Source organism: Ambystoma mexicanum, chromosome 13 (assembly GCF_040938575.1).
Source record: "Ambystoma mexicanum isolate Mex_15411 chromosome 13, UKY_AmexF1_1, whole genome shotgun sequence".
Taxonomy (NCBI): Eukaryota; Metazoa; Chordata; class Amphibia; order Caudata; family Ambystomatidae; genus Ambystoma; species Ambystoma mexicanum.
In genome coordinates this window covers 126344631-126372036 of record NC_090938.1, presented here as the reverse complement: position 1 = coordinate 126372036, position 27406 = coordinate 126344631, and the positions used below count along the sequence as shown (strand labels likewise).

At 45.9% G+C, this 27406-nt stretch overlaps 1 protein-coding gene across 4 annotated transcripts in view; it reads left to right on the top strand.

Annotated features, from left to right (window-relative positions):
• The first annotated feature begins 599 nt into the window (after positions 1 to 599).
• Positions 600 to 27406, top strand: part of BRPF3 (bromodomain and PHD finger containing 3) — a 795874-nt gene continuing 769067 nt past the window's right edge. For 2 of the 4 annotated variants that reach the window (XM_069633430.1, XM_069633427.1), the window contains exon 1: positions 600 to 1075. The gene's annotated coding sequence lies outside the window, so the exon portion shown is untranslated. The remainder of the gene's footprint in view (positions 1076 to 27406) is intronic. The other 2 variants (XM_069633428.1, XM_069633429.1) reach the window with 2 other exon arrangements.

Below are 27406 nucleotides of genomic sequence, written 5' to 3'. Positions count from 1 at the left end.
AGAGGGTGGTCAGGTGCACGATGCCAAGAGAAGAAACAGATCAACAGGGGAGTGCTTTTACACTCTGGAGGTGGCCTAGTGTTTTAAGGGGTAACAATTAAATGTCTTCTTTTGACACATTAATGGCATCGACATTTTAGGGTGGAGGTGCCGAGTGGATTTCCTGTGACATTTAAAAGCACTGTATTCTGACATTTGAAATAACCGGATATTTTTTCTGATTCGAATTTCATGTCCCTTACACTTAAAAGGTATGGAATATTTCCTACCACGTTTAATCGGAATACGGTGCTTGTGGGTGAGGTGAAAGCGACGACTTGGTATTTTCTCCGCTAGTAATTCATTTTTTGTGACAGTCGAGTGGAGCTTCTGCGACCGGAAATAAGGGACTGGTATTTTGGGACACTTTAGTTTAAAGGGAATTTATATAGAAGCGTAGGGGGTTGTATTTTCTGGGATACGCGAATAAAGCCGTGGGCTTCGGTTTTTTTCTAGAAGCCTAGCAGGTCCGGGTGAGAAGGATCTACGACACCTGTATAAAACACTTGCCACGAAGACTGTGGTAGCATTTGCCGACACTGAGCTGCTATCTGATCTGCTGCGGCCGGTGACGGTTGGCCCCGCCCCGCGCCTCTCACGGGGAAGGGAAGCAGCGAAGCTCTGGCTGCCCTGTAAGCGCGCGTCGGTCCCGCCTCTGGGCAGTTCGTTGAGTCCGGCAGCGCGAGACCCCCCCTCCCACGCCTGGCGCGCGCATTGGTACGACTCATGATCCACTGATACTCTTCTCGTTCCCTCTGTTCGGCCCGTCTTGCGCGTTCACGGCGCACGTATTGCCCCTGTGAGGCTGCGCAGCGCGACGGATGCGACTCCCCTTAGAATCCGTTGCCAACCCTTATACCCGTCGCCGCTTTTCAATTGCCCCTCCCCCGGGTAGGACATGACGCTGTGAGCTGCGGAAGAAGCCGGACTAACGCTGGCGGGGCGCCGGGACCTTGGGGTGGTTGCAGGTGGGGCCGATCCCGAGGCCTCACCAGGGACTGTGGGAGGAAGCGCGCCCCCCGGCTGCAAACCGCAGGTGAGTTTTCAGCTGTGCAGCACTGAGAACACTAACATTTCTTATCTAGGCTCGGGCTCGCCGCCATTTTGGTTTCTTTTTCTGAAACATAAAGCTCCGCCCCTTTGTATTGTTACGTAGTGCTGATTGGCTGGCCACAAGACCTTAGTTCAACCTTCTTCCTGTCTGCAATAGGCAGACTGGGATGCCAAATAGTTGGATGGGCGGGGCCTTTTGATTGGCTAATTTGGCTGGTTTTCGTTTGATGTGGGCGGGATACCTGTAGACAAGGGGCTGTGTGGATGGCTGCTGTAGGTGTCCATTTAATGAAAGGGTGGAATTTGGTTTATAGTGGTCTGGAACCTTCTGTGGAAGAATATTGTCACATGCGGGGATCAGGCACCTTTGGGGAAGTGTAGTGTAGCATGGTAGAACATATCTGGAAATGTAGGTGGTTAAGGAGGCACACATTTTTCTAACTCAGTTGAAACGTTTGGGTTACATATCTTGAAGTTCAGCCAATCAATTGGTCATCCCCAATAGCCTCTTGAACTTGTATGTGGTGATCTTTGATGTCAATCGTCTACTTGAAGACCAAAACCCAAAAACATCCACTCACAAATGACTCATTAACATAGCTCTTAAATATCTTACCAATCTGCTAACTCCAACCCAAAGCATCAAGACCACAAGTTCTGCTTCAGCCTTCCTTCTCTCTGTTCCGAAATCAAAAGAAAAAAGCTGGGGGATTTAGCTTCCCAGTTGTGTCAGCCAAAGGCTGGAACACCCTACCTCTAGAATTTAGATCTGACCCATCCCACACCTGATTCCGCAGAAAACTTAAAGCCTTGTTCCTCACCTCCAATGTTTAACCTCTGTGCCTTAATGCTCACAGTCTCATCCCGCACAATATGCTCCTGTGAATATATCTGATCTACCTAATTTGTATATTACCTATGTTAATAAGGTTGCACATGTAAATATTACTGATTAAGTACTGACGGAAAAAATGCATATGTAAATATCTTATGTCTGTAAATATGTGTAATATGATTTATGCCATTGTTTTTTATGGTTACCTGTGGTAACCCTGTAATGTGTATCACCTGCTCTCCATTGCCCAGATAATTACGGGTTTGGTGCGCTACAAATGCTAAATAAATAAAATCACAGCTGTGGGATCTTGGGTGTTTACAGCTCAACATTCCTGTTTTGGAGAGCCTGGTGTCCATGCCTGCTATGGCTTAACCATATAGACAAAAAGGATGGGGATCTTCAGAAGCTTAGCTTTTGGAGTGCTACACAGTTGGCGTTGTAGGGTAGACCCGTTGTAGAAGCCCTGCAAGGATCATAGCAGCAGGAGCCTGAGAGTGTTTGGCTATATTCTCAATCGTGAAAGCTTTCTAATGCTTGAATTTTCAAAGAGTTGGGCCTAATGCAAGGTGTACCAGCCAATAACTGATGTCTCTGGATGCTAGCGTTTTTGGGATTCATTGTATAGCTACCAACTGACATGCAATAAAATCCCAAACCCGAGAGGCTGCAAAAGTGACAGAAAACCCACCGTCTGGTTAGGCGGAAAAGCATTGTCAGGGTCTTACTGAAGTGTTGACTTTAAGTTGCTCAGAAAGCCTTTTTTTCTTCTAACACTGGCTTTGTGGAGGACTGCTTCTCTTCAAGCAATTACAGGGCTGTGACCTATTGTGACTTATTGTAGGGTCCAATTAAAATTTAAGATCAGAGGTCAGTTTAAACATTTATACAAATAAGCTCTGAATTTGTATTGTTGTACACCACTGTAAAGCGCACCGTTGCTTCTTGAAGTCAATACCATAATAATAAGCTTGCAACGGGGACTGAGCAAACTATGGTTTATAGTTTGGTTTGTGATTAGTCCAGTTATCCCATCTGCAATTCATATTAGATCCACTAAAGGGTAACTCAAAGTTGCAGTGCTGTTGACACTGTCACCCAGTGATAAATAAAATGAAGAGCATGCCTGTCATAATAAGGAACAGACCCTACAGTTCTGGCAAATACTTATCTACACTCTTAAAAACTGTTGCAAAGAGGTAAATCATAGTGATTGGTGCTTCTGATTCTGATAAAATTATGCTCACAGATGCTGGATTCTCAATGCATTGCCCTTTTTTAGGGTGGTGAGTAGGCCTATCCACAATATTCATATAGGAGGCATATGAATGGAAGACACAAATGGGGGAGATCTTAAAAAATTAGGAGATATTGATGGAAATGTTAATAAATCGCCCACAAGAAGCCAAACGGAAAATTATGCGAAATGACTGGATTCAAACTATGAGAGAAAAGTCAAAATACCTTGAAAATCTGACATGTGAAATGGATGGTAGAGCTTTAAACAAACTACCCATGTATATGAGGCTCTTTCCAGATAGCTTTATCAGGAATTCCTTTATGAAACTTCGCTTGAATACTTTACCAACAAGATCCAGACTAACGATAATGAAACAACTTCCGTTGTCTCAACAGTTTTGTAGATTTTGTAAGAACACAGGAAGCTTTGAAACCCTTCACCATCTTATCATGGAATGTGCAGGACCATCAACCAGAGAGAACCCTTTGTGGAATTATTTCAAGATTGATGACAAAAACACAATGCCGAATCAAGATGGACACAGATTTTGCTAGGCCATGAGAAGAACTTGATATATATCATCATCGAGTTTTGGAACAAGATCATGAGAAAAGCCGGGTCTCTTGAATAAAAATAAGATTATTAGTAACTGTAAATAAAACAAGATAACAAACGAGTAATGTATACAATGAAAAGTTTCAATTGTAAACTATACCATTTTAATAAAAAAATAAATATAGGAGGCATATTTTTGCAGGATGAGTCATGTGGACAATGCACAAATGACTCTCGAGGCCACTGTGAAAAGTTGACACTTATGCAGGTGTCCACAGGCGTTTGATTGAGTTGATTGTTGTAGGTATGCGTCGTAGTCAAGATTGTAATGTTTACAGCAGGGAGAACAGCCTCCCTACACAGTCTATTTTTACGGTCAAAGCCCACAAGTTACTGAAAGTTATTGAAAACATAACTAATAGAATGGATGATACCTCTGGGGGCCCATAACTCTGCTAGAGACACAGGGCTCTGCCGTAGGGGCTAAGGATAATTTAAATCAAGATCTTCTGGGAACATAATTTCAGAGAACGCTTTTTTTGTAAAGAGGGCTTCTTGATAGGTGGTGTATGATGTAAGCATGCAGGACTTGCTTTGTAATACTTAGTATCTGGAGGATCTAAATGGCTTGCGGGTGCTAAGAAAGCAATGGGGATGCAGAGTTTTCGGCTCAGTTTTTCTTTTGATTGTTTATATTGTCTTTCCTCACCCATCATGTAGCGTGTGGATATATTGGAGTTGGGAAAGGCAATGCCAGGTTTGGAAAACCCAGCATGCCTACACCAAACTTCGCGTCACTTGATCCGTGTGCCTCTTGCTTTTGCAGTTTTGCACGGTAGGGATCTTTTTTTAAAAACACATTTGAGATGGTACTTGGTAGCAAGCTGCATAATTACCTTTTAAACAACCTATAAACATAAAACATTGTGACATTGTTCTTCCGGTAACAGTAAAGGCTGCAGAGGTTTACTTGTAGTGTTTAACCATGTTGCCAGTTATGCCATTGCTTGTAACTTTGGCTAAGAATGTTTTGGGATCCGATTTAACGCTTGTGTGCAGCATAAAACGGCGAAAGCCCTTTACAATGTGCAATTCAGGGATTCTTTCTGCCATGTTTGGGGTAATGCAGATATTCATTTTTCAAATCCAGATTCTTCTCCCCTTTTGTGCATTGTTGCCATAAAAGAAGCTTTTTATATGGCTTGGTTGTGTGTTGTCATTTATACACTTAGGCTGCACAAAATATGAGAGGCCTGAAGTATGCAGTAGTCCTATCATCTGCCTTAGTTTTTTTTGTTGGGATTTTAAACCTTTATGATGAGTGATTGGTACGTTTTTCCTTCTTTTGTTTTTTATTTCTTTTGTGTGATATATGTAAGCATGGTCATGGGTGGTGCTTAGGGAAGATCTGTAACAGTGTTCACAGTCTCAGATCTTGAAAATTATACAATAGTTATTAGGATTTAGAAGCAGTGCAAACATTGCTGCAGATGCCACTCAACGTTTGTGTGGATGTTTGTTTGTATAGGATAGATGTTCTGCCCAACCCCAGCCTGTCGTGGCTGTTACCAGTTAAAAGATGAATCCTTATGAGCAATGATACTCTGGATTGTGGCACATTTATCAAAATAAGAGACTTGGTTATTCTATACATCAGTCTTCGTTTTTTTGCTGTAATTGTATTATATGGAAATAATCAGCCTTTGTTTCCATAATACAGCATTTGTTTTAGAGTACACTTGGGACAGGAAGTGTTTAGCAGTTGGTCAGTGCATACAGCTGGAGACACGTTACTCACTCTACTGGTGCTGCCTGGGAGCTCGGCGCTCGGCTAGCATTTCTGCTAATTCAAAAGCACTTTTCAGTGCAGATCGTGAGGAAGTGCGAGGAAGTGTTTTGCAGTTGGGTAGTGCGGACGGCTGAAGACTGTTTCCTCACTCTACTAATGCTGCCTGGGAGCTAGGCGCTCTGCAAGAATTTCTGCTAATTCAAAAGCACTTTTCAGTGCGGATCGCACACAAGGAAGTGATTTGCAGTTGGGCTGTACGGCGCCACAAGCCGCACAGTATGGGGAAGGCTTGTCCATTCCCATTTTTTATCATTTTACTACCTTCTGTGCGAAGAACCAACCATTGAGAAGGAGGCAAGCCTTTCTGCTTAAGATGTACGCGCTTTGTAGTTTGCCAAAATCTGCAGAAAAATCATTGCACAACCAAATGATAGAATGGCATGTGAACTCCCGCTCCCCGGGAGAGGGTGGGAGATTGCTACTTTCTTCAGGTTATGCAATTTCACAAAAACAGATTCGGTATGCAGAGAATTGAGATTACTTCCTTTTTCAGCACTGTGCAAGGTGAGAAATGTATTTGGACTCATGCTGCAACACTGCAAGGTGCCTTGAACAAGACCCAAACCACTCTTGTTACTGATGAAGAATACTAAAGACAATAGGGTAACATGAAGAGAGCAGCGGCCGAGAGGGTCAGGTAAATAATATATTGTTTTATTCAGAAGGACCTAAAATGACACTAAAAAGTGCAAGGAAATTTATCTGACTTATATTTGGCAAAAAGTGTTCACAACTAAGGCAAGTAGACACATTGAACAGAAACAGTCTTTTCCCAGGAGTCATCATTGGTTCCAGAGGGTGATTTCCCTTCCCATTGATGGCTGAAGTGTCTCTTTCAAATGACAGTTCCTTAAGAACGGCAAAAGTATCTCTTCTTTTTTAAATAATTCCTTAAATATTATAACAATGTCTCTTTTAAACACCAATTCTTTTAGGATGGCAAAAGTATCTCTGCTGTACTTCTTTACCATATACTTTGCAAAACAAATACGTTTCTTTATACAACTTTAATGGACCTCCTGGAGTACTCCCCTGCCAGGAATCCTTGTTTCCCAGGTAGACAGTCCTGCCAGGGAACTTTTCTATCTTTGTACAACTTGACTGGACCTCCTGGTATACTCTCCTGCCAGGAAACCCTGTCTGGGTCTTACAGATCTACTGGTGTACTCTCCTGCCAGGTATCCTGCCTTCCAATGTTCACTGTCTGGTTTCTTCCTTTCACCAGGGCTTTTATGGGTCTTGCAGATCCCCTGGTGTATTATCTTGCCTCCCAACGTTTACAGTCTGGTGTGTTCCTATCACCAGGACTTCTTCCTGAATTCACCGTCTTTCAATTCAACACAGTTGTGTTACTTCACTGTGCTTTCTATTTCATTGGCTAACAGTACTACTTGTTCCATGTTCATCACACTGACATCTCATGTATGGGGATTTGTTCAAGTTCTGTCTTTTTATATCTTGCCGCTAGAAATAATCAAGGGTGTAAAGAAATGTCTCTTTATATTTGGCAAAAGGTGTTAATAAAAAGAAATGGATAAATCCAACAAAAGTATTTATTTCCCCCACGGGTAAATTCTTGGATCCAGAAGGTGGTTCCCTTCCCCTGGATGTTTAGGCAGGATAGCAAAGTGTTTCTTTCAAATAACAGTTCTTTAAAGAAAGCAAAATTGTTTCTTTCAAACAGTTCTTTTAGGATACCAAAAGTGTCTCTGGTGTACTTCTTTACCATGTACTTTAAAAAACAAATGTGTTTCTTCATACAACTTTAATGGACTTCCACCTCGCCGCCTCCTTATCAGGCCCTCTATCCTGCACTGGCCACTCATTTCACCTCTAAAACTCATACACCCTGAACCCCTCTTTCTGTCTCCACTCTTCCTTCTACCCCCCCTGCCTCCCTTGGCCTCTCCTCCAACCACTCTTCCTCCTTCTCACCTATCACAACAGATGAGATTTCTAGTGTAGTCTGCTCTATGAAGATCTCATCCAAACAGGTGTCTCCCTGCTCTTCTAGAACCATTAAGGACAACATCTCCTCTCTCACTCCGGCTCTTGCTGACCTCTGCAAACACACCTTAGCATCTGACTCTTTCCCTTCTTCTCTCAAGCACTCCATTGTGCACTCCCTCCTAAAAAAGCCTTGTGCCGACCCCTCATGTCCGCCAACTAATGCCCTATCGATACCACTCCCTTTCTTTGGAAACTCCTGGTGAAGTTGATCGTCCCCCAACTGACTCAACACACTGAGTTCGCTCGTTGTCTACATGACCATCACTCTGGATCCCAAGCATCCATAGACACGGAAACTGCTCGCCTGTGAAGAACTGCATGCAAATCTTCACTCTAACTCTCCTGCTATTCTCATCCTCCTAGACCTCTCTTCTGCCTTTGACACGGTCAACCATTCTATCCTCATAAAACAGCTCCAAGATACTCTTGGTATCTCAGATCGGGCGCTGAATTGGTTGACCTCCTTCCTCAATGATGGTCCTTCCCAGTTGCACATGGGTTCCTTTCTCCACCACTCTCTACTTGTGTTCCCCGGGCTCTATGCTCTCACCTTGGCTTTTCAACATCTACCTTGCACCTCTTGCTTAGCTGATATCTGCTGTCTCCTCATTTGCAGTGTTACGCAGTTGACACACAACTATTCTTCAAGCTCTCCTCTTCATCCTCCGTCATCCCTGGCTGCCTGTCTGCTATTAATTGTTGGTGCACATCCAATTTCTTAATGCCAGTAAGACCGAGATCCTTCCTATCGGGACACCTGCTTCCCGCTTCCATCCTGCACTCTGGCCGTCCTCTATGGCCCACCTCCCTCTCCTTCCACTGAGGCCAGAAACCTTGTGGCCATCTTCGACTCCTCTCTCTCCTTTACTCCTCACATCTTGGACCTTGCCAAGAAGGCCCACTTTCAACTTCAGCTCCTTAGAGGCATTCTCCCCTTCCTCACCTTCTCCCAGAAGCTCAATGTCTCTAGAGCTCTGGTCCTCTCCAGGCTAGATTACTATAACAGCCTCCTCCTCAATCTGCTGCTTTATTCGCTCCGTCCTCTTCAACTAATCCAGAATAGTGCTGCAAGACTTATTCTTGGCCTCAAGCCCTGGGATCGTATCGCCCCAGCTCTAAAATCTCTCCACTGGCTCCAGTTGCTGCAAGGATCAAATTCAAAACTGTTGGATCATCCACAAGGCTGTCTGGGGCCTGGGACCATGATGCCTGCAACTCGCTCTTACTAGATACTCTCCTTCCAGATCCCTTCGATCTTCTGGCTCCAACTCTCTGCTGATCCAGCGTTTTTCCAATCGGAGAGCTGGAGGCAGATCTCTCGCCTCAGCTGGCTCCATCCATTGGAACAGTCTCCCTCTCTCTCTGTCTTGTACCGGACCACCTCAAGTTCTGTAAACAACGCAAGACCTGTCTCTTCTCTCCTACTTCCCTCTCCCCTTCCCATGCTAACCACCCCCTTGGTCGCTGAGATTGGCGGCCTGGTCCCTCAAGAGTCTGATTGGGCCCTGACCTTCTGCCAATCGCCCCAACACCCACCCCCTGCACTGCCCTCTGGGCCCACACCCGCCTATCAGGTAGTTTTGCCTCCACTCTGCACTTAACTGTTGGGTGGTAGGCCTCCCTCTTGCCTGGGATGTCTCTGCCCATGCACTTACCCGTTGCTTCCCCAATGGGCACCTCTGGCACTTCCTCCCATAGGGGACCGTGATTGCACTTACCCTCAGCCCCCTTTTCTTTTCACTGCACTTGCATGCTCCGAATGTCACAAGGCTTAGTAGGACTGCTGTTTCTTTCTATTCATTGTCATCTTCATTGTTTATTGGTTCCCTTGTTCCCTTCCCTTGTGCCTCGTGGTGCTTTGAAACACTGTCTTCTTGTATAAGCACCTTTTATAAATTTCCAATAAATAAATAAAATACTCCCTTGCCAGGAATCCTTGATCCCCTGGTGTATATTCTTCTGCCATGGATCTTTCCACTCTCTGTACAACTTGACTGGACCTCCTGGTGTACTCTCCTACCAGGTATCGTGCCTCTCAATGTTCACTGGTGTGTTCCTTTCACCAGGACATTTTCTTGAGTTTAGTGTTTTTTTAATTCAACACAGTTGTTACTTCACTGTGCTTTCCACTTTATTGTATTGAGGTTCTACTTTAAAACCTGAGGCGGTACGTGTGCCGGACGAGCCTTCTGCTTCCGCCTCGTTGGAAGAGCCGCAAGCAGATCACGACAGCAATGAGCAGCTCTGCTCAGTGAGAGCATTTCATGACCGGGTCCTGGATATGATGCCCCTCCTTGACATTCCAGTACCCGAGGCCCCCTCGCCGCAGGATGTGGTGCTTTCGGGAGCCATTACCCTGTCACCACAAGAGCGTACCGGCCTGTTCCTCCAGAAGGACGTCTTGGCTGAGGCCCGCAACGTTTGGGAAAAACTCCACACTTGGCTAAACTGGGCCTTATCGGTTTGTCCGCTCGCATCCTTGACGGTGGTGGCTGCGCCCACCTTACAGTCCAAGCCGGCCTCTGCATCTTCAACGGCAGCGGCTCAAATCCTATCCAGGGAGGATAAACTGTTGGACTCCCTGGGCAAGAAGGTTTTTGACATTCCGGCGCTCCAGCTTCGTCAAGCGAACACCCAGTTCATCCTGGCAGCAGCCAATCAGAGGCCGTGGAGAGAGGTGGCCGATTTCCAGGAGTGCATACCTGCGGATAGGCTAGAGGACTTTAAAGCTGGGTTGTCGGATGCCTGAGTACTGGCGCAGGATCTACTGGAGGCTGTGGCACACCACGTTGATACCGCTAGCTCGAGGCCTTATGGTAGGGGTTGACACCTTTCGCCAAGCATGGCTTCACACGGCAAAGTTTTCAAAGGAAGTGCAGGATAAAGTTCTGGATCTTCCTTTTGACGGCAAGGAGTTTCATTCTTCTACCGATGAGGAGCTCACAAAGACCAAAGCGAGCACCCATGCCGCCAAATCTCTTAGTATTGGCGAAAGCTCCTGCGAAGGCCCCTTATACTCGGAGGTCGGGGTCCCAGACTCGGTCCTTCTCTGGTTTCAGGGGGTTTTAGGATCGTCGTGCGCGCTGGTCTGATGCACCTGCTGGCGGTACTATTTGGAAGCAGCAACGGCAGGGTGGTAGGTTTTTCTCTCGACCATCAGCCTCTTCTCTAGGGACAGGTAGTCTCCCTGCCGTCAAATCAGCAAAATGATATTTATTGCCGGTTGCACTTGACTCCGGTGGGAGGATGAATATCGTCTCATCTGGAGGCTTGTCAGACATCACCGAAGACCGGTGGCTTTTGTCCATTGCTCGGGCAGGCTTTCGCTTACCCCCCCCCCCCCCACCACAACCTTAAACCTTCCCTTCCAACAGATCAGGACGCCCGCCCTGAGAGCAGAAGTACAGAAACTTCTAGACCTCAAGGCGGTGGAAACTGTTCCCTTTGGGGAACAAGAGGAGGTTCTTCTACTCGTCTGTTCACAGTGCCCAAACCCAACCAGTCTGGCCTGCGCACTATCCTTGATCTTTCCCAGTTCAAGCTTTCTCTTCCCCAAGAGAAATTCAAGATGATCACGCCTTGCCAAATAAAGTCCTCTCTTCGGAAGGGCAACTGGCTCAGTGTAGTGGACCTTCAGGACACTTATATGCACATCCTGATATAGGGGCTGCACCGAAAATATGTGCGGTTCTCCCTGGGAGAGGAGCATTTCCATTTCTGTGTAGTCCCGTTTGGTCTCAGCTCGGCAATGCGTGTCTTACGTAGATAATGTCGGTCATTGCAGCTTTTCTTCGACTACAGGGCGTTCATGTATATCCGTATTTGAACGACTGGCTTCTATGAGCCCTTGTCCACTGACGACTTTGAGCAATCTCCAGTCTCTCCTCCAGCTCCTGTTCCATCTTGGGCTGTCGGTGAACTGGCAGAAATCTTCCATGACGGTCTCTCAAGACTTGATTTTCCTGGGTTTCCGTTGGAACACGGTTGATTCCAGGGTATACTTAACGGCGGACAGGATTGCGGATCTATTCGCCACGTGTCGGCTCTTCATCCATTCAACGCACATGGCGGCTTGGTGGTTTCAAAGACTTCTGGGCCTCATGGCTTTGTGCGCACTTGCTCTTCCTCTTGCACGTCTGAAAATGAGGCATACTCAGCTGGCTCTTCGGAGCTCTTGGTGTCAGGCTTTGGACTCCGATTACAAGATGATCCCAGTTCCATCCTGCATGACGACTGATCTGCTATGGTGGTCTTCGACCAACAATCTTACCGTGGGGGCCTCCTTTCAGGAGCCCTGCCCACAAGTGACGATAAGCATGGACACCTCCCTTCTGGGGTGGGGCGCGACGCTGGATCATCTCCAGGTTTTCGATCTATGGACGATGCTGGACAGGCAGTTTCATATAAATGATTTGGAACTCCTGGCGGTATTTCTGGCAGAAAGCTTTTCAACCGTCCATCACGAACAGGATGGTCCGCACCCGCACGGACAACTCGTTGTCGATGTTTTATATCAACATGCATGGTGGCAATAAATCACCACCTCTTGTAGACCTCACCATTCAGATTTGGGAATGGGCCATCCAGCACGGCATTTGGCTACTGGCGGTACACATTCCGGGTCAATTCAATGTGACTGTAGACTCACTCAGCTGACAAACAGCGGCCAGCTACGAGTGGGAACTGAACACGGGGGTCCTCCACCATTTTTCAACAATGAGGCACTCCAGAAGTAGACCTCTTTGTGACTTCTACAAACAGGAAACTTCCTCTTTATGGATCCAGGAATGGTCTTGGGGCCTCCTCCCTAGGGGACGCTATCGAAATTCCGTGGCACAACATGAAGGCCTATGCTTTCCCGCCTCTACCTCTGATTCATCGGTCACTCTGCAAGCCCAGGAATACATCAAATTGCACTCTCCTGTTCATAGCTCATTGGTGGCCAGCCTGATTCTGGTTCTCGGAACTTCAGCATCTGTTGATCCTTTCTCTGATCCGATTGCTGTTCATTCCCAACCTGATTCACCAGTGCGATCAGCAGATGTGGCATCCCTCCTCACAATCAGTCAGTTTAGCGGCCTGATGCCTGATTTCAAATCCATAGCACAGTTTAACTTGTCCGATTACAATGCGCATTATCCAAGTGCCCAGGAAGCCTTCTACAAGGTCTCGGTACAGGAGCAAGTGGCTCCGGTTTTGTCACTGGTGTTTGGCTAAACAGCTGGACCCCAGACACGCTATGATTGACACTGTCCTTTCGTTCATATCTCATCTGGCAGCTTCGGGCATCCATGTCTTGTCTTGCAGGACTTACTTGTCGGCTATTGCCGTCTACCTGTCCACTGACACCTGTTCCTTTTCATTAACGAACCCAGTCATTAAAAGGCATTTTGGATGTCTAGTACATCTTTTCCCACTGGTACGCAATCCTCATCCATAATCGGATTTAAATGTGGTCCTCACCGACTTGTGCCATAAACCATTTGAAGCCATGGTTACTACTGATCTCAAATACCTTTCCTTGAAGGTCGCATTTTTGATTGCAGTGACATCAGCAAGGCGGGTAAGCAAGCTTCAAGCTTTGCGGAACATCCGTTCCTCACCTTTCATAAGGATAAGGTTGTGCTTCGCACTCCTCCTTCTTTCCTGCCTACAGTAATTACTGATTTTCATTTGAATCAATCTATCTGATTACCTGTCTTTTTTCAGAGCCCGGCCTCGGATGCTGAGAGAGTCTTACACAATTTAGATGTCAGGCAAGCCCTGAAGTTTTATCTCGACAGAACGAGTGAACTCAGGGGCTCCTCACAACTCTTTGTTACATACGGAGACCCGAAAGGGAAACCAGCTACAAAGGCTACTATCTCCCGATGGATTGCCTCCTGTATTTCAGAAGCATATACAATTCAGGGCCTTCAACCTCCTAAGGGCATTCATGCCCATATTGTACGTGGCAAAGCGGCTGCTGTTGCCTTCCAAAAGTATGTTCCCAGGGAAACCATTGCCAAGGCGGCTACGTGGGCTTCCCCATCAGCTTTTTGTAAGCATTACTGTTTGCACCTGAGCTCCAGGGCCGATGCCCAATTCGGCCAGGCTGGAGTTTCCATCCACCTGTATTACTTGTGAGGAGTGCTTGGGAATCTCCCACAGGTATGGAGGAAAGGGGACGGGACGTAGGAGTATAACAAAGTTACTCACCGTAGTGACTACCTTACTCCTAGTCCATAGTCCCCTTTCCTCCATACACCTGTCCCCTCTAATAAGTATCCTCTTTTAATGCTTAAAGGGTCGCAGACCTGGCGATAGAAAAGGACTGAAGGGCCATGCGTGGGGCGGAGCTCAGGAGCGTGGGGTTACGGCCACATGCGGTACTTCGCGTAAAAATAAAAGGACAAACACTTTTCCAACGACTTATAGACAAAATATTACAGCCCTACTTTGATTTCTCTGGAGCTTATATTGACGGTAAAGTCATTTATAGTAAAACTTGGGAAGACCATCCTATTCCATCTCTTTAATATTATGAGAGCCCTCAGAGAAGCCGTCCTAACTACCAATGCATCCAAATGCAAACTGGCTCAATCAGCCGTGAAATATTGCGTCTTCTTTTTAGGGAATGGTAGTGTCCAACCTCCACGCGAGAAAGTGAAGGCCGTCCTAGATACCCCTTCACCTAAAACTTAGGGAGACCTCACAGCATTCTTATGGTTAATCGGTTATTACCGTAGGTTTAACCCTAACTTCTCGGACAGGACAGCTATGCTGACGGACAAATTAAAGAACCCTGAACCCCAGAAAATTCATTGGACTGACGTGGACGAAGTATGTTACAACAACCTAAAACGAACCCTGTGCCAGAACCCGATCCTAAAGGTAGTACATTTCTCGAAGGAGTTTGTGTTGCAAACGGACACCTCCTTTACAGGGCTAGGAGCAGTCTTGTCACAAATTTGCGAGGGATTCGAACACCCTATCTTATTCACTAGTCGCAAAATATGTGTGCACACAAAAAAATTGTATCCTCAGCATAAACAATAATTTTAGTTGAGGCTATTTGTTGTCACTGTTCAGAGACCATGCAGAATGTGTTTAATGCCATTAGAAAAGACACACTTCTGTATCATAACAAAAAGTATTGTATCACAAGTGATGTGGCTGGCAAAAAATCCACATATGAAACAATGGGAGCTAAAAAGTGTGCAAGGAAACATGCCAATAAGTTCAGGTGCACTTTAATGAAGTAATCCACAGTCCAGGAGAACATGCATCATAATGGGTGCCAGGATGATAATTGAATCAGAATAACTACACCACAGATTATGATAATCAGAATTCCTGTGCCACTGCTTACCATCAACATTACATTGTCCTTTGAACAGAGCAATGACAACACTTATTCAAAACCAGATTCACAGATAAGAGGCATACATACCACCCAGTTGTACTCCCGAAAAAAACAGGAAAATGTGCCCAAAAAATAATAGGTTGTACAAATTAGCCCAACAGAAAATGTGAAACCATAAACTAATCTGAGCCTACCCCCTGCTTCTGCCTAGAACTTTTTACTGATATTTTCGTGACCAGCACAACTTTACCATAGAAAGGAGCTAAAAAAGATATAACTGCTCTATCTCAAGAGGAATTTTAACGGCATAGAACATCTTTTAATAAGCCTTTTGGCAAAGCTAAGACTCATTCACTCCCTAAATGATCATTGATTCCAAGTAGGAGGTAAAATCTTATCAGATCCCCGTTTGTAACCCTTACATGAAATGGCTGGGCACATAATACAGCCGATAGGGTTTTTTCTCACTCTTCCACGCCCTAGCCTAGATGATATTCAGTAAGAGCCTCACTGCGTTTTTTTAACAAAACCCTTTTAAGTTAATAGCAGCAATGCTCAGAGGTACAACAGATGGAGTGCCTTATCCTGTAACTAGGGGTCCCCTTTCTGCAATACACTTATCAGTTAAACAAGATGCATGAGGAGGTTAGAGGCACTAAACATGATTATTTGGTAACCCCTCAGCAGCTGTGTATGGAAAGAAACAGAAGGTGCAGTTTCCTACACTGTTACTACAGTTTACTATCCTTTGATGCAAATATACAACACATTTCCATCACAGTGCACTGCCCAAACATCTGACTTGGTTGCTGATTTCATCATCATCATATTCCCTTTATTCGACATTAAGTCTTCAGGTACATACAAAGGGACGTTAACAATACAATCGTACAAAATACAATTGAAATAAAGGTAACACATTTACATATTTTAAAGCCATTAAAAGTTAACTATTAGACGAAGACGAGGCAGATGGGAGTCATGAGGATTACCCACAGGAATCCATGGGCAATGGGTTCCTATGGGCAGTCTCCATGTTGTCCCGATAATGAAGTCAGACAGGGACGGACAACTACCCACGCCATCAATGCCAGCTGCACCATCGACCTCGACGGTGAGTGCCCCATCTAAACCTATGGCGCCATTGAAAAAAGTTTTGACAGCTCCTCCAGCGTCTAATCCACTTTTTATCAAACCCTGGATGCCTGAAAAACATATTTGCCTTTACCAGGAAGACTATATTTTAGTCCCTTACCTCAATATTTGCGGAGAATGAACCCTCAGACAACGATGCGCCATTTGGCCTACAATTTGGCACGCCAAATGTGCCTGAAAGCTTCATTTTATGAGGAGTTCAGGTTGAAAGACCTTCATGATAATCTGCAGTTGGGTGGACACCTCACCTGAGCTAGATTTTGGAAGACCTGAGGCTGGGGAGCATCATGATGAGTCATATAGACAGCTTATGTCCAAGGTGGTGGAATATATGGGGTGGAGTAGGCCTCCGTTACCATTTGAGCAGGATGATCTAACGTACATCCTGGAAAAGGGTCCACAGACATCACCTTTATCACCTTTCCATATTCCACTCCAAAAAAAGGTGACAGCGAATTGGGAGATGCCAGAAACCAATCCGGCTGTGACTACAAATTTGACCAAAATATACTGCCCTTCCAGTAGCGACCCCGATTATCTATCTAAACACCCCACTCAAGAGAGTCTGGTGGTACAGGCAGCTACCACAACTTCTAAACAAGCAGCTTACCCTACCATCCCTCCAGATAGGGACAACAAAAGAGTAGATGGATGGGCAAAGAAGGTATTTTCTGAAGGGAGTATGGCGCTCAAATCAGCCGAGTCCACATGTGTTTTTATATTCACTCTATAGGACTGCATTTCCATTGCAGCAGAGCACATTCCCGAGGGGGATGAAAGAGACAGGTTCTTGTCCATAATTAGTGTCAGGCTCACCAGGTGAATACTCTCCTTTCCCAACCTCCACCTCACCTGAGCCTTCTGAAGGGTTGTCCTGGGTTTCTGTGGTGGGTCTTCTCTTAGCTTTCTTGTCTTCCACAGGCGACTGCCTTTGGGATGTCTTCTTTTTCTTATCGCGTAAATAAGGCCTGGCTCCCTCAGAGGCCACCTTGACAGGGAAGGAACACCTGTCCAAGGGGAACCCCGAGGAGCCAGACCTCCAGTGACAGGGAAAAAGCCAAAAAGGCACAAAAAACCCTGGTAGGATGTATTTCATCTTTGAGATGGATAGTCCTGACTGTAGATAAATTGGAGTCTTTACTGAGCAACCTCCGGTTATGTAGCGGAGAACAGTATAAGGAAGCTTGGACTTCGATAGGAGTCTGAAAAGGGGAATACTAGGATCTTGGAGGAAAGAAAGGAGATATATACAGAAACAGTTCCCACTTACCGGGAGCTCGGGCAGAACCCAGGGAGTGAAGGCACCCAAGTCGAGATCGCAGATGCCTAAAATAAACAGCTCCGCAACCGCGAACAAGACGGGAGTGCCGCGGCGCTGTGAAATGAAAGGAAAAATAGTGCCGCGGTCAGGGAAAGAAACTAGAAACAATACAGCTGAAACAAACCCAAGTAAGTGCGAAATACAGAACGAGCGGACAGGACAGAAAGAATGTAATGAAGGAAGGAGGAAACTAGAACACAGGCGAGAAGGGTGAGAAAAGAGGAAATGAAGGGCAGACTGAACGGAGGCAGGGGAACACACTCGGCAGAAAAATGAAGCAAGGATAGCCAAAGGCTAAGCGGGAAACTCTGGGAAGAACTGTGAAAGGACGGTCCGTAGCTCGCAGCGTTGAAGAGTCTGAAGGAATACACAGATACAACGCGCCAGAAAAGGGGCGTGGTTGTGTCTTATAGTCCAGAGACGCCATGTTGGGTGAGGACTAGACCAACAGTATACTAGTATCAGAGACGCCATGAGCCCTACAGCTTCCATGGGCGAATCCTGACAATTAGAGACAGCAACGAAGCCATGTGTGAGTCTCTTCAGTCAGGGCTGGATTCTGCTGACCGCATCAGTAGAGCCATGGCTACTAGCACCGTTATATGCAGATTTCTGTGGTTGAGGAAGTCGGGTTTTGCACCGGATGTGCAATCTGGACTCCTCAGCATGCCCTTTGATGGGTGGGTCTCACTCACCTTTTTGGAAAAAAGGCTGACGAAAGCCTTGAGAAGTTGCAGATCTCTAAGACGGCAGCCAAATCTTTAGGTTCTACAATTAGGCAGCCTCATCCTTTTCGCCCTAGTGGACAGACTTGGAGAGGTCGATCCTTTTGCTACTACTGCTCAGTTGGAAGAGCGAGAGTAATGGCTGGTCAAAGAGGCCAAAGAAAGTTCCCTCGTGGTGGACGAGGGAGGGGTGCAAAGCCAGCTCAAGCAGGGGCATCTTTAACATATGCCACTGCATCAGCCTCCTCAAAACCTCTCTGAGGTCTTGAGTCACAGTTCACCAGTGGGGGGCATACTGTCTCAGCATCTAGAAGAATAGAGAGACATTACTTTGGATGCCTGGACATTGGAAACCATAGCCCACGGGTACTGCCTTCCTTTCATGCAGAGACCTCCGAGCAATCCACTGGGGAGCCACTCTTTGAGGATTCCAGATCCGCTCCTTGTGCAGGAAATTTTAACCCTGCTAGAGAAAGGCACTACAGAACCAGTGTCTGTAGCGGAGAGGAACAAGGGATGTTATTCCCCATATTTCCTAATACCCAAAAAGGACAGAGGACTGAGACCTATCTTGGACTTGAAATACTTGAACAAGTTTCTCAGGAAGGACAAGTTCAAGAGGGTCACACTTTCTCAGATAACTTGAGCCCTCCACCTCCAGGATTGGATGGTGTCATTGGGCCTTCAGGATGCTTATTTTCATGTAGCAATTCATCTCGAGCACAGAAAATACCTGAGGTTCGCAGTTGGCAGTTCTCATTATCAATTTCGAGTTCTGCCTTTTGGGCTAACCTCCGCCCTAAGGGTTTTCACCAAACTGATGGCGGTCGTGGCAGCGAGTCTCAGGAGAGGGGGTATTCATGCCTGCCCCTACCTGGAAGATTGGCTGATCAGGGCGCATTCTCCCAAACAAGTCTGGGATCATATCAATGTATCCTGCCACTCTATTCAGGGACTTGGCTTCTCCTTCAAGTACAGGAAGTCCCACATGACACCTTCTCAAAAGTTCCAGTTCATCGGAGCTATACTGGATACATCCTTGGGAAAGACCTCGCCATCCGAGGTGAGGGGAGAGCTCCAAACATTCTACAGATGTTCTCCAAATTTGAAAGTGCCCAGCGTCTCCCGGCCTTTGATTCTTTTTTTTTTTTTTCATTTTTTTTTTTTCATTTTTTTTTTAGGTTGCTCGCCCTCATGGCATCCTGCATTTTTCTGGTGCCAGAGAATGAGGTCCCTTCAATGGGCTCTCAGAACTCCATGATCTCAGTTCTCAGGAAAGATGTTGGACCTAATTCAGGTTCCAAGCAGGGTTGCAGAGGATCATCTGCGGTGGGCGTGCGAGGGCAACATTCTGAAGGGAGAACTATTTTGGCAACCATGGGCAGAGATAACAGTAGTGACGGATGCCTCACTCACGGGCGGGGAGCCCACACCAACAATCTGACGGTCATCGGTCGTTGGTCTCCAACTGAGTCAAACCGCCTAATCAATCTTTTGGAGCTGAGGGCAATCAGACTAGCACTGAAGGCCTTCCTGCCCTCTGTGCGGGGGAAGAGTGTCCTGATAGTGAGGGACAACACAGTGGCCATGTACTACCTCAACAAAAGAGGTGTAGGGTCACTACCACTGTGCAGAGAGGCAATGCAGCTCTGCTAGTGGGCAATTCAAGAAGGAATTTCTCTATCGGTAGTTCACCTAGATGGAGAGGAGAACACGGCAGCAGACACTCTGAGCAGGCGGAGCACAGTCTCCCACGAGTGGGAATGAGCTCAGGAAGTCCTTCAAGAGATCTTCACCCTTTGGGAAATCCCTCAAGTGGATTTGTTCGCAACCAGAGTCAACCGGAAGTACGAACTATACTGCTTCAGGGAATTCTTCCCAAGAGAAGCGCTAGGAGACACGTTTGTAGTGGACTGGGAGTTTCCACTTCTGTACCATTTTCCTCCAGTCCCCGTCATTCCTCACGTGATCAGGAGGTTGAGAAAGTTAAGGAAACGCATGATCCTAATTGCCCCGGATTGGGCCCGGAGGACGTGCTACTCGAACCTTCTGGACATGTCCATCTGCCCCCCAATACGTCTTCCACTAAGAGATCGTCTTCTCTCGCGAGAGGAGGATCGGGTTCTCCATCCAGAGGTCAAACACTCAGCCTTCACGCATGGTTTCTGAGAGGCTGAGATACAAGGATTTGGGACCTCCCGGATGACGTAATGGAGATTTGGCTTTCGGCCAGAAAGCCAGCAACAAAATCTTTGTACCGTTGGAACAAATGATGCAACTGGTGCAGAGACAATAAGGTAGACCCTTTTCTGTGCAAAACACCTGAGGTGTTATCCTTTCTACTATCCTTAGCCAATCTGGGGCTCCAGGTTGGAACTATTAAGGGCTATTCGGCGGCGCTATCCATCTTTAAGCGCTCATCTGAAGAATGTTCATATTTCAAGATTCCACTGGTGACACAATTTCTAAAGGGGCTTACCAATGTGTTCCCCCCCATCTCCTTTCCAGGTTCCAATTTGGGACCTTAATCTCATATTAACATTTCTAATGTGTGCACCCTTTGAACCTTTACCCTCATATCCATTAAGGTTGATAACCTTTAAAGCCATTCACTTGGTAGCATTAAAGGAATGGTTCGGTCAAAATGTTTTATTGTCCCTACGGGTCGCCCATTTGTTTTTAAGCCTAAATCGCTCGATTTTAGAAAAATTTCCTATGGACCTAACCCGAGTTTTCGTCCATTAAACGCACGCGAAAACAGGCAGCAGGGCGCCGCCATTTTATGATAATCCTATCACTTGCCGCATCGCCCTGGCTGACCTGCTTTTGCGGCACTAAATTATATCCTCCGCCCCTGAGCTTGACATTATCAAAACATTCATATTCCCCGCCTCTCTCCGTGACGTTACTGTGCTGCGTAGGCAAGCGCGCCCAGTAGTCTTCTACGCGACTTCACACAGAACCTGGAAACCAACACAGATCAACTCACAACACAGTGCGCCACAATTCGGAATATGAAACTGTACTTTCAAATCAAACAGCAACACAGTACTTTTGGTAAAGTACATTTATTTAACATTAAATGTTTATAGAATATTCAGCAATTGGCATATTAAATCGGAATGTCCTTTTTTTTCTTTTCTCTCTATCCGCAAATCCTGTTCCGTTTTATTGTGAGTCACGCGCTGTTACTTTATGGTACACAGGGTGTTGGTTTTCGTTAAAAGAAGCACTTTAGTCACACGGTGAACCGCAAGGCTGTTCCATCAACTAGGCACTAGGCCAGCGTAAAGATTGATGTGTTGCATCTAGCCGCTAGTACCGCGTAAGGGCATTTGGGCCCTTGGCGATCGTCCCATAAGATCGTCAAAGTGGTGCAGTTATTTACGATAAGATGCAGCTGGCGGTTGAAAAAACCATCTGCCGGGATCTGAAACTGGTGGCAGTAGCAGTAGGGTAGGATATACCTGTTTTGAAAACATAAAAATTCTAATTGTCTCGCCAGCCGATCTTTATTAATATTATTCATTTTATTTATTACGGCCGATCTGAAACTATTTGCTTTCAAGGATAGTGCAATGGAGTTTGTTCGGCTCTAAAATCAATGCGAAAACTAACGAAATAAATCGAGGTTAACACACAATGAGAAATGACTGTTGTCTACATGCGTATGGAATGTGGACCTGCATGCCCATGTGCCCGGTACAAAGACGATCCCACAAACGTTTTACTTGCCATTCATTCAGTTATTCATTCATTCATTCATTCATCCATTCATTAATTCTTCATTCCGGTATAAAAGCGTCTAAAGAGTTACTTACATTATATTTGCAATTTCCATTGTGTCTCTGCGTAATGCAGTCCGTAAATCCCACTGTGCTCTTGACAACGATTTTTCGTATACTGAACTAACATGAAACTCGGTCTAGTTTCAGAATTTTCTGCCTTATCGTCTTTTACGTTATGGCACCCCTCCTACAAATGAAGTCCTTTCGGCATGGTCCCTGTCTCTCAAGGTCAAAAACAATAGAACCTTATACTTCCAGTGCGAGTTGTGGGCCTCTTCAGGCCGCCAGGTGAAAATCAAAGCCTCTGACCTGCACTCTAAATGAGCATACATTCTTACTTTGAAACATCCCGTGTAAAGCCATCTTTGAGAACTTGAATTTTCAAATCCATCTATGTACTAGGCCTCAATGTGAAAATGCGAACTGGCTTCTCTCCCATCTGCAACGGCTCGCTTGGCGCGTTCTGAGGCCCCCAATTTTGTCCTCGTTGTCCGCGAGCTTTGCAGCCCTAGAGAACCATAACTATGGAGACATTGACTTTTTGGGGGAAGGTCAGGGAAAGTATAACGTACCCAAGCAGTTGAGTTGAAAGTGAGAATTATTGTTTGTTTGTTTTATTATTTGCAATACGCAAGCCTCCCCCCCCCCCCTGGTTAACAGTGCGCAGCATTTACATGAGATTGCAAAACTTAGTTACAGCAACAGAAATATATACATACACATGTTGACAAGGTCAGCGATATGAGGTGAATAGAGAGAGAAGTCAAAGATGACACCCAGGTTGTTTGCAAACCCAGGATGGTGAAGGGAGGGGTTAGGGTTAGCATACTTTGTATGTACACTGTACAATAACATTTATTTACAAAAAGACAATCATATTACAATTATTTAAACCAGGATTTGTACTTCACAACCAGCTCTGCTTTGGGTGGACATGGCACAGTGGCAATGTTTGGTGGCAATGCATCAGTGCTCTGCACAGAAACCGTGTGACATAATTCTGTCAGTCCCGTCAAATCTCTTGATAGAGTTTTATCGAACACAATCTTCTCAATGGCTTTGTGTGTCGGTGAAGATAGAATCAACCACTTCTTCTTCCTTGCCTCCTCTGGGGACAAAGGGCCATGTTCACATTGGTGGAAATGTAGGTTTTCTGACCAGCGGTGAACGTTGTACACTGGTGCATCAGTGACTGCCATTTTTCAAGTAGTATTTCCACTGACCCTTCACATGTTTTGGAGCTCCACCAAAGATGGTTGCTGATAGACTGGGACCACTGTGAAATACTTTCCAAACCTTTTTTTCCCCTGCAGCCGAGATTTTCTTATTGATTGATTTAGCAAGATGCCATACATCAAATTGATGTTTAATATGTGGGAACTGCTCTCTCATTGTCTTGGCAATTGAAACGTGTCTGTCCGTGGCTATGAGGTCGATGTGCATTCCCCTCGATTGTAGATATTCCACTGATTTTATAAATCCTAGTTTCTCCATGGCCACTGAGGATGTACATTGTGTTACCTGCACGACCACCAAACTTACAATTTTCTTACTATCCATGTCCTGAAAGTGGTAGGTGCAGTACTTGGCAGAAAATCCAGGGCTGTCGCACTGTCCATCGCCGGCTAGCCTGAATCGTTTCCCCTCGAATGTACTTGCTAGAGACAATTGTTCAATTTTCCAAGCATCACTAATGGCCGGAAACAGATAATCATGTTGGTATTTGTAGTACTGCGTTTTAGAAATGAAATGAAGTCCCACAAACTGAAAGAAAGTCTCTAACGTTCTAAAACGGGAGCCACTAAAAAGTGATGCAGCTGCACACAGTAGATTGCCTGCTGGCAGTTTCCCTAGCATCGGTTATGCAGACCATGAGAACGTATGAATTAATCTACAGGCGGCATGTATTTTGACGTTACTGCCTTGTTTTTGACGAGTCACATGAATCAATGGCTTCCCACATACTTTCCCTCTGACGGAATGCCCACATTTCAGCATACATATAATATCCATCAAACAACTGTTGAATACTATGTATTTGCCCTCTTTCATTAGACTGTCATCCGGCATCACACTTGTTTCAGACTGCATCGTTGAGGACATATCCGCAGCATTGAAAGAAATATCGCTGATATCAGGTTCTGATGCGTCGGTGAATGCTGCTGCTGGTTCATTCTCTGTAATTTCAACATCTGTTGCTTCAACATTGATGGCAAAACACAACAATGTCGACAGCTTTTTTGGTGGCAATTTATTGGCGGGTGTAGATTGTGTGAATTGATCTGCGACTACTTCCGAGCCATCCTCAATACATTCAGTATCATCTTCTTGTGGTGGTGCAGTCACACTGTAGCAATGGTCCATTACAACTTTACTGGATTCTCCGGACACATTCATTTCATGTTCTGGCCATTGGATATGAGCATCTCTAGTCTCAACACGCGGCGTCTGAATTAATAGTTCCTCCATAGTGTAAATGGTCTGGCAAGCAACATCTCTCATTCACTTCACTGTCTGTGTATGTATAGTTTGTACACACACGGGTAACTAGAGGACAGATTGGAAAAGGGATGTTCAGTTTAAACACAAGATAAAGTATAGTACAATTGACTGGAAAAAACATAAAATAGTCCCCAGCACAAAGAAAGTATAAAGTTATGAACTGTTTGTAACTAACCTTATTTTTGTTTCTTCTGTTCGCAACTTTCTTCACTCGACCTTCAACATCTGCACGCTGTAGCTCCGATTCGTTTCCGCATCTCTTCCCTTCCTCTTGCGCTGCAACAACTATATTTTCTGTATCCGCATAGACAGCACGGAATGAGGCTCCATCGACTCCCTGAAACTGTCATGAGTGGCACTCTATTAAGAGTGGCACAGGACACCCAGAAAGGGTTTGGGTGGTTGTGCCACATAAAGTGGACAGATAAGAACACACACAGCGGAAAGGAAAGAGAACGAAGAGTAAGCAAGCGTAGCAAGGGAAAAGATACAGAATGAATACCCTCTTGGGGTGTATGCAGATATAGGAAAAGAGTATTCCACGAACTTTGGAAATACTCTAGCCTTCTGCACAGTTTGCTATAACAGAGGCCCACGCTGATTGCTCATGACTTGGAACAGCAGCTCTGGGTGTCTGTAATGTAGAAACAGGACAAGGGAAGGGGCAGAGGTTGACTGATGGGAACCAACAGACAAGCTCTGTACAAAAGGGTCTACAAACAGTACAAGAGAAGATACTACAGACAAATCCAGTAAAGGAGGTGATAGCAAACTAGCACAAGGAAATGAAAGGAAAGTCGTGTAACAGGATAGGATAGCAGAGGACAGTAAGGAACAAGGTTGAGAGCTCAGAGGAGCAGGAAAGCAATGAGTAAGCCCACAGGAGTAGGACTGTAAGGTAGAACGCCCAGAGGAAAAAGGGCTTAGGGCAGCAGAGTAAGCAGACTGCACGGCAAGGATCCTGTAAGGGCCGGGCAGTAAGGAGTGAACCCTAAGGGACAGGGCCGCTGAACGTAGAAGGTAGCAGAGGACTGTAGAGAGCTGCTAGGCCGAGAACCCAGCGGAAAAGGTAGATAGTAGGCAGCGGAGCGTGGTAAGCTGCAAAGTAGGAAGGCCCAGAGGACAAGGGCTGAAGGTAGCCAGAGAGAGGTAGGCTGCAGAGCAGGGAGCCCCAGAGGACAAGGGCTAAGGCAGCCGGAGTGAGGCAGGCTGCAGGGCAGGGAGCCCAGTGGACAAGGGCTGAGGAAGGAAAGCAGCAGAGCGTGATCAGCTACAATGTAGAGGGTCCGCAGGGCAAGGGCGGAGGCTGGAAGGCAGCAGAGTGTGATCAGCTGCAATGTGGAGAGCCCGGCAGGGCAAGGGCGGAGGCTGGAAGGCAGCAGAGCGTGATCGGCTGCAATGTGGAGAGCCCGGCAGGGCAAGGGCGGAGGCTGGAAGGCAGCAGAGCGTGATCAGCTGCAGTGTGGAGAGCCCAGACGAGCAGGGCTGTGAGGCAGGGAGCCTGGCAGGCTATGGCTGGAGGCAGCAGGATGGAGCAAGCAACAAGGCAGGGTCCAAGCAGGAGTGAAGGTAAGCAGCATACAAGATCCGTAGGAAGATGCAAAAGGTGGAGGAAGGACTCTCAGATGCAAGAGGCTGAGCCACTGCAGGCAACAGCCTTTATACTGCCTAGCCCAGCACAGGGGCAGGCTAATTGGTTGCACCTGGCGAAGCACACCTGCAGGCCATCGGCCACCTCCCTTTCTGTTCCTGGGCTGGTGGAAGCAGGGCAAGTCCCTAGGGCTTCTGGGGGTGTAGTTCCTTTGATAACCAATAGGAACAGCCAGGAATCGATGCTTGTAGCCAGGTGCATTATGGTATGCGTAGTTTGTTGGAAATAATAATAAAGCAGCAAAGTCTCGCAGATGGGAAATCAAGTTTCCAAAGTAAATATAGATGGATCCAAGAGTCTGTTGTAAATAAATGATAAACATATAGTCCAAATTGAGCGTAAATGGATGCGCCCATGGCGCAGGCATGACAGAAACATAGTACTTTCATTACTATGTATCACAATATTGATAACATAAAACACACGTGAGGACGAACACACAGGTACATCTCAATAGCTCAACACAAATTAAACATTGTGTAGAACAATCAAACAACAAGTATTCGAGCTCTGATGACCTAGTTCCATGGAACTTTCAGTATCCATACCTCTGGCTCTGCATGGACTGCCATGAATGATTGTATTGGAGAGGAGGCATCAGCAACTCCCTGAAACACAGTAATTGCGTTAGTATGGTTTTCAATATTGTAAACATAAAACACACTTGGGGTCGACGGCACAGGTACATATAAAGAGATAACCACAAATGATGCATTGTCTAAAATAATCAAGGAATATTTAAATATGATCAGATTTAATCGACTTATTTCTCCGATTTCTTTACATCTGCATCATCTAAATGGGATCTTGTGATTGTAGTGGAAGCTCCATCGTCTCCCTGAAACACAGTACTTGCGTTAATAGAGAAGAAAGTATAGCAAATGGAATCACGTTATATGATCACGCTCGATGGAGCTGTCAGTATCCATACCTCGTGCTGCTGAAGAATATCTATGGATGTTGCAAATGTGGTGCGCACTTCCGAAAGCTGTTGCGACGATTCGTATCCGCATGGTCCCGCTTCCACTTCCCCTGAAATTACTTGAATGTCAGGCACCGCATCAAGTGCGTCGGTTGACGCTTCAACAACTGCCTGAAACATAGTATTTGCATTAGGAAGGATTACAATATTGAAAACACAAACACACTTGGGTCGACCGCACAGGTACATATCATGGCTAACCACGAATGAAACATGGTGTAGAACAATCAAACGACAAGTGTTCCAGTCCTGATGATCACGGTTGATGGAGCTGTCAGTATCCATACCTTGTGCTGCTGAAGAACATCTAGGGCTGTTGTCAATGTGGTGGACGCTTCAGCATCTCCCTGAAAGAC